Source organism: Lithobates pipiens, unplaced genomic scaffold (genome assembly GCF_037356315.1).
Source record: "Lithobates pipiens isolate NorthernLeopardFrog02 unplaced genomic scaffold, aLitPip1_a1.2 Scaffold_30, whole genome shotgun sequence".
Classification (NCBI taxonomy): domain Eukaryota; kingdom Metazoa; phylum Chordata; class Amphibia; order Anura; family Ranidae; genus Lithobates; species Lithobates pipiens.
Genome location: NW_027507791.1, coordinates 28618856 through 28627116, shown reverse-complemented (window position 1 = coordinate 28627116; position 8261 = coordinate 28618856). Strand labels below are relative to the sequence as shown.

The 8261-nt window shown below is 52.9% G+C and overlaps 1 long non-coding RNA gene across 1 annotated transcript; it reads right to left on the bottom strand.

The window, feature by feature from the left end:
- Positions 1–4177, bottom strand: LOC143942533 (uncharacterized). The gene is made up of 4 exons (XR_013264800.1): positions 4020–4177; positions 1847–1906; positions 147–189; positions 1–58 (listed from the first exon to the last, which is right to left on the bottom strand). It is a non-coding gene; the product is annotated as an uncharacterized LOC143942533 (long non-coding RNA).
- Positions 4178–8261: the final 4084 nt, after the last annotated feature.

Genomic DNA, 8261 nt, shown 5'->3' with positions numbered 1-8261 from the left:
GATTCACTGAAGGGGGCATCATCCGGGGCGGCTTGACGCGGGGGAACGCCATTTCACACTGATGGAGAAAAGAACAAAACGGTTTAGGAAGAGAAGAGAACCCTTCTATATTTTATATAAAAAAAATGAAAAGCGGAGATACTCACCACATGGAAATCAAATGGAATGTGGGGGACAAAGGGCCTGAACCTAAAGAGCGATAAAAAAAGTGTTACAGCGCCCCAAGATAGATGTCCATCAAGATATACATGTAGAGGAACTGTACTGACAATTAACAATCAAGGCCACCGCCACCCCGCCATCCAATAGACTCGCCAGCCAAGGCCACCGCCACCCCGCCATCCAATAGACTCGCCAGCCAAGGCCACCGCCACCCAATAGACTCGCCAGCCAAGGCCACCGCCACCCCGCCAGCCAAGGCCACCGCCACCCCGCCATCCAATAGACTCGCCAGCCAAGGCCACCGCCACCCCGCCATCCAAGGTCACCGCCACCCCCACCCTCCAATAGACTCGCCAGCCAAGGCCACCACCACCCTCCAGTAGACTCGCCAGCCAAGGCCACCACCACCCTCCAGTAGACTGCCAGCCAAGGCCACCACCACCCTCCAGTAGACTCGCCAGCCAAGGCCACCACCACCCTCCAGTAGACTCGCCAGCCAAGGCCACCACCACCCTCCAGTAGACCTCGCCAGCCAAGGCCACCACCACCCTCCAGTAGACTCGCCAGCCAAGGCCACCACCACCCTCCAGTAGACTCGCCAGCCAAGGCCACCACCACCCTCCAGTAGACTCGCCAGCCAAGGCCACCACCACCCTCCAGTAGACTCGCCACAAGGCCACCAGTAAACCACCCCGTCCTCCAGTAGACTTGCCATCCAAGGCCACCGCTAACCACCACTTCCTTCAGTAGACTTGCCATCCAGGGTCACCACCACCCCGCCATCCTCCAGTAGATTTGAAAACATCACAGGACCTGGTCACCCCCCAACTCCAATCTTGATGCAATTAGGGTTAATAGAGGCGTTACCATTAGAAGGACTGTATCCCCATCATATCCAACACAAACACATACTACAAACTGGGATGTCCAATCCCCATCACCAGATGCCCGGGACATTCAGTTTTCTACACTTATCCTTGCTATGGACAAGCAGCAGGTTTAGAGACACAGTCAGATCTCTTGTAACCGCAATCCAAGCAGCTTATTAGCCGCTGGATCACTTTTACAAGTGGTAAAAGTTAATTTTTTTTTTTTTATTAAAGCACCCCCATCCAAAGGTGAATGCATGTGGTGGTCTTGCATCCATGAACAGCAGTCTCTGGGAGAAAATGCGAGTATCACCACAGAGGAGAGCGAGCCCTCAGCCTATCCGAGATACTGGTGAGCTGTGAAGGTCCAAAGAATGAGCCCAGAGAAACTGGCTTACCAGAAGTCCCGATACCCATCACAGGGATATTTATAGAAGTGACACCACCCTCCCCCCTATAAACCCAAAACTTATAGGAAGCAAGTCATTCTACCATTAAAGGATCAAATGCCACCTGGTCCTCCCAGGACAGAAAGGAAGAGTCCATTAGAGAAGGTCCAGAGGAGCCACAAAGAGCCGCCAAGGTTCTCCCCCTGTGGGGGGGCCATACAACCTTTATCAGCTGGTGCTCAGTCTCTGGCCTCGTCTTGGGGCAGGACACCTCAGGAGGTCTACTGTGTCTCCAAAGAACATCTGGGCTTCCTGTACGTAGCATACCACAGCCAATGCCAAGGTTGGCCATGAAACGCAAAGACCGACCAGCCAAAACAACAACCGATGCAAAAAATGAAGCCCAACGAAGGAGAAGACAGTTACCCAGTGCCAGGTCCCACTCTGGATCCAAAACGTCCCCGTCCTCCGCGGCCTCGTTCTCCCCTGGAGACAGAAAATCAGTGATTAGACACATGGAACCCTCGTCATCACTCTCGTCTCCCCTCCTCCCCCCCCCCAGTGCCGGCAACTATCACACCGCATCTTCACCCAGACAAAACCCAATACAAGACAAACCAGGAACTAAATTTTTTTTACTACATTAATAAAAAAATAATAATTATAGAGAGTATATGTATTGTCTTTTTTTATATTTGTATTTATATAGTAAAAAATAAAATGTTGAGTTCATGGTAGGTCTTGTAATGGGTTTTATCTGAGTCTGGGTGAGGCTGCGGTGTGATAGTTGCCAGCATCTCATCTTTGGCAGCCATTACCCCATGGAAGCTCTTGGAACAAGGCTTGGCGAACCCCAGGTCACCAAGACGCTCCACACTTCAGCGTGCCGTTGTCTTGTCTAATAACGTCCTCCATCGGATAGTGTCCGCTGTGTACTGCGCAGTACACAGCAACACAGATTCCGAAAATTGCAGAGGATGAACGGCGCCTGCGCCGTGAGTCCAGGTTCTAGCCCCACTATCCAAGTGGACATAGAGTAGGAATAAAAAAAAAAAAAAAGAGCCGAGCGCAGCGAGGCCGAGCCCGAAGCGTGGCGAGCAAAGAGCGCCCGCGAGGGGCCCTTTAATACTCACAACCCCATGTCAGCTTGGATGGTGGGGGCCACCTCCACTCAAGGCGTAGTTCAGCTTCGGAAATTTTCCGAAGCATCGTCTGCTCCGTACTGCGCATGCGCAGTACGGGGCGGACACTATATCATGGCCGGACACTATACGGCACAACACCGGCTAGTGGTGTGATGGCTCATTGACACACACAGCTCTGGGGGGGGGGGGTTGAACGGAGCAAACATAAAACTGATATGTTATAAACTTTCCCTTTAAGTGTGTTGTAAACCTTTACACCACACTGTCTGGTGCAGGTAAGCTTATACTCAGGCCTTCCTGCAGCTACCCCAGATACATCTCCTAAAACCAGCACCGTTTAGGACGGCGATTGAGAACCTCGGCACCCTCGGATGTTTTGGTACTACATTTCCCATGATGCTCCTCTACACTGCACGAGTATCACGGGAAACGTAGTTCCAAAAAATTCTGGAGGGGGTGCCAAAGGTCTCCATCACGGGTTCAGTAGATACCCCCTGTGTATAGGCCAACATCACCGGCGCATATGCGAGGCGTCATTGTGGCTCCGACCATTTAAACCCCCCCCCCCCTGCGACACCCGTAAGTAACTCCGGGAGTGATGAACGGGGGGGGGGGGTGCAGGGGGCTCCGTCCTCAGGGAAGTAATGCACAGTGCTGTGCATACTGGCCCATTATACCTTTGTCTTGCAGGGGTGGTAAAAAAAAAAAATGCACCACACACTTTTAGAACACACAACATTACACTCCAATAATGCTGCATTATGGCCTGTTTATAAAGTTGGTAGAAAAAAAAAAAAAAAAAAAAAAACACACACCCCCCTCCACCTAGTGAGCAGGGCCTCATTACATTAAAGGGCCCGACCGCATTTTTTTTTTTATACTACCCAACAGCCTGATGCGAAACATTAAATTTAAAAACAAAGTCTGGTATATTACGTGCCCGCCCGCGTTTTGTAACAGGCCGCCAGACGTGAAACAAAATTTTTTTTTATACATTCGTGGTAGGTCCGACCGCACCATTTTTTACCCAGCCGCTGAATGCGAAACAAAAAAATATGATAAATAATAGTCCCCTGTGCTGCATGTAGGGGCCCGCCCGCATCGGTTCTCTTTTTAGAAACACGGAGATTGCCCCCCTCCTACGAACCACCCCGCGTGGTGCGCCCGCCCGCTCCGCTTTTCGCGGGGACGAGACACATAAAAGCGGCGCGGAGTTGCTGTGTGTCGGGCCCTCCCGCACTGAACTTTGCGAGGCCCGCTCTTTGTCCCGGGAGGCTCCGCGCCGAGGCCCCCCCCAACATGAGCGGCTCAGAAAATGGCCGACCACGCCGCTCCGTCCCCCGGTACAGAGGACGGGGAACAATGAATGGAGGAGCCGGCCGCTACCACCCGAGCCGCCATCCCGCCTAACCCCCCCCGGAGCACGCTCGGCTCCGTCCCCGGCCTTCCCTCACCTCATGTTTCCGATGGAAGTTCCTCACACGCTCCCGGACAATGAACACCCGCTTAGACCTCGAGGCTGCGACACTGGACCAACAAAACGCCAGTCTATTGGATATAAACGCCGGCAGCCTGTCCAATCACAGCCTTCAGTGCTGCCCGCTCCGCCCACTCCTCTACTCCCCGCCAATCGCTAGTCACAGCTCCGCCCCACCTCCCGTGACTGACAAAGCCAAGGCCCAATCGGAGATGACAGTGTTAGCCACGCCCGCCCGGCAGAAGGCACTGGAATGGTGGCGCGTTCAAAGGCAGGAAAGAAGAAAAAAAAAATAACTTTATTCAGGCGCATTTACGGAAACAAAATGTCCGCCTCGTTCAACGTCAACGGGAAATGGAGGGAGGCGTGGAGTACAAAGATGGCGGATACCTTCATAGACAAAAGGTAGAGGTGGGAGTACAAAGGTGGTGGCCTCCTCCACACAGGTAAACATGGAGGAACTCCACCCAAATATCAATAACAATTGAGGACCTTCACACAAATATCAATAAAAATGGAGGAATTCCACCCAAATGTCAATAAAAATGGAGGAATTCCACCCAAATGTCAATAAAAATGGAGGAACTCCACCCAGCTATCTATAAAAATGGAGGAACTTCACACAAATACCCCAAAAATAGAGGAACTCCACCCAACTATCTATAAAAATGGTGGGACTCCACCAAAATATCTATAAAAATGGAGGAACTTCCTCCAAATATCAATAAAAATGGAAGAACGCCACCTAAATATCATTAAAAATTAGGTAACTTCACCCAAATCTGGTGTAACCAACCATAAAAAATAGAATGGTAAAAAATACTAATAAACAAAATAATAAAAACAAATAAGGACATAATGAAGGGCTCGTTCCCTCAGGTTCTCTGTTGCCCTACGGGGAAATGTAGCCTCAGGTCCTAATAAACAGTTGCAGGTAAGTGACCCCCAATGCACACTGTCACATTAAGACCTGTAGATAAAAGGATCACCTGATATCCACCCCCACAGGTACTTGGGGAAACCACCTAAGGACTGTATCCAGAGGTAGCAGCCCAACCCCCCATAAAAGGGCTCACCGCCACCCTTCCCCCAACCTGCCGCCATCATCACCCACTCCTAGACCCTCAACTGAGGGAGTGTAGGTGTACGCCGTGCACTATGGCATTAGGGGGTGCACCAGGGGCCGCTCATTCACACTAAGGGTACACGGGCTCCCCCCCAGCTATGCGTCCGGCCCCCTGATCTATATACAGGGGGCCCCCATCTATGCATTTGGCCCCCTGATCTATATACAGGGCCCCCCAATCTATGTGTCTGGCCCCCTGATCTATATACAGGGCCCCCCCACCTATGCGTTCGGCCCCCTGATCTATATACAGGGCCCCCCCATCTATACGTCCGGCCCCCTGATCTATATACAGGGCGCCCCCCATCTATGTGTCTGGCCCCCTGATCTATATACAGGGTGCCCCCCATCATTGTGTCTGGCCCCCTGATCTATATACAGGGCCCCCCCACCTATGCGTCCGGCCCCCTGATCTATATACAGGGCCCCCCCATCTATACGTCCGGCCCCCTGATCTATATACAGGGCCCCCCAATCTATGTGTCTGGCCCCCTGATCTATATACAGGGTGCCCCCCATCATTGTGTCTGGCCCCCTGATCTATATACAGGGCCCCCCCACCTATGCGTTCGGCCCCCTGATCTATATACAGGGCCCCCCCATCTATACGTCCGGCCCCCTGATCTATATACAGGGCGCCCCCCATCTATGTGTCTGGCCCCCTGATCTATATACAGGGTGCCCCCCATCATTGTGTCTGGCCCCCTGATCTATATACAGGGCCCCCCCACCTATGCGTCCGGCCCCCTGATCTATATACAGGGCCCCCCATCATTGTGTCTGGCCCCCTGATCTATATACAGGGCCCCCCCACCTATGCGTCCGGCCCCCTGATCTATATACAGGGCCCCCCCATCTATACGTCCGGCCCCCTGATCTATATACAGGGCCCCCCAATCTATGTGTCTGGCCCCCTGATCTATATACAGGGCCCCCCCACCTATGCGTCCGGCCCCCTGATCTATATACAGGGCCCCCCCACCTATGCGTCCGGCCCCCTGATCTATATACAGGGGGCCCCCATCTATGCGTCCGGACCCCTGATCTATTTACAGGTTGCCCCCCATCTATACATTTGCACCCCCCATAGGATGACACAGGCTGCTTTTTTTTGGGGGGGGGGTTGTTGGGGGGCCCCATGATTTCAAACATCAGCTCTACCTGCAGCCATCACTGGAGTACATGTAGAGAGGAAGCGGCTGTGAAGAGACTGCAGGAGATTGGTAGCTGGGCAGTCACATGTTGGCGGGGGGGGGGGGGGTGTTGGGGGGCCTATAAGGTAGGCTATATGGGGGCTCCAACTCTGGGCAGGGGGGCCCTATAAGGTAGGCTATATGGGGGCCCTATAAGGTAGGCTATATGGGGGCCCCAACTCTGGGCAGGGGGGTGTTGGGGGGTCCTATAAGGTAGGCTATATGGGGGCCCCAACTCTGGGCAGGGGAGTGTTGGGGGGCCCTATAAGGTAGGCTATATGGGGCCCCAACTCTGGGCGGGGGGCACAGATCCCACCATCACACACACCTGTCCTCTGTTACCTGTAAATAAAGTCACATGATTCTTCTCATTCACCGCCCCTCCCCCATCCCGGGACCCCACCTGTCCCATTCAGGTGTATATGACATAAACTGCATCACAATGTGAGCTCTGCATGGGGGAGGGGCGCTGTACCCCCTCCCCTCCCCCAATATCTCATCATCAATATCAGAAGGAGCATTTTATAGTATGTAGAGGGACCTCTCTGACCCCATCAATGTCTGACCTCTGCAACTTAAAGGATCACTCCACCTTTTCTAAATACTAGATACCCATCCCATCATCCATGAATCCTGCAGAGCATCGCACCTCTTCTCACACCCTCCTTCCATATCCTCCTCTAGACTGCAGGGAAATCTCCTCATTGTGGGAGGGGCAGAGACACCAACTACTGGGAGAAATCTCCCCATTGTGGGAGGGGCAGAGACACAAACTACTACAGGAAATCTCCCCATTGTGGGAGGGGCAGAGACACAAACAACTGCAGGAAATCTCCCCATTGTGGGAGGGGCAGAGACACAAACAACTGCAGGAAATCTCCCCATTGTGGGAGGGGCAGAGACACAAACTACTGGGGGAAATCTCCCCATTGTGGGAGTGGCAGAGACACAAACTACTGGGGGAAATCTCCCCATTGTGGGAGGGGCAGAGACACAAACTACGGCAGGAAATCTCCCCATTGTGGGAGGGGCAGAGACACAAACTACTGCAGGGAAATCTCCTCATTGTGGGAGGGGCAGAGACACAAACTACTGCAGGAAATCTCCCCATTGTGGGAGGGGCAGAGACACAAATTACTGCAGGAAATCTCCCCATTGTGGGAGGGGCAGAGACACAAATTACTGCAGGAAATCTCCCCATTGTGGGAGGGGCAGAGACACAAATTACTGCAGGAAATCTCCCCATTGTGGGAGGGGCAGAGACACAAATTACTGCAGGAAATCTCCCCATTGTGGGAGGGGCAGAGACACAAACTACTGCAGGAAATCTCCCCATTGTGGGAGGGGCAGAGACACAAACTACTGGGGGAAATCTCCCCATTGTGGGAGGGGCAGAGACACAAATTACTGCAGGAAATCTCCTCCTTGTGGGAGGGGCAGAGACACAAATTACTGCAGGAAATCTCCCCATTGTGGGAGGGGCAGAGACACAAATTACTGCAGGAAATCTCCCCATTGTGGGAGGGGCAGAGACACAAACTACTGCAGGAAATCTCCCCATTGTGGGAGGGGCAGAGACACAAACTACTGCAGGAAATCTCCCCATTGTGGGAGGGGCAGAGACACAAACTACTGCAGGAAATCTCCCCATTGTGGGAGGGGCAGAGACACAAACTACTGGGGGGAAATCTCCCCATTGTGGGAGGGGCAGAGACACAAACTACTGCAGGGAAATCTCATTGTGGGAGGGGCAGAGACACAAACTACTGGAGGAAATCTCCCCATTGTGGGAGGGGCAGAGACACAAACTACTGCAGGAAATCTCCCCATTGTGGGAGGGGCAGAGACACAAACTACTGCAGGAAATCTCCCCATTGTGGGAGGGGCAGAGACACAAACT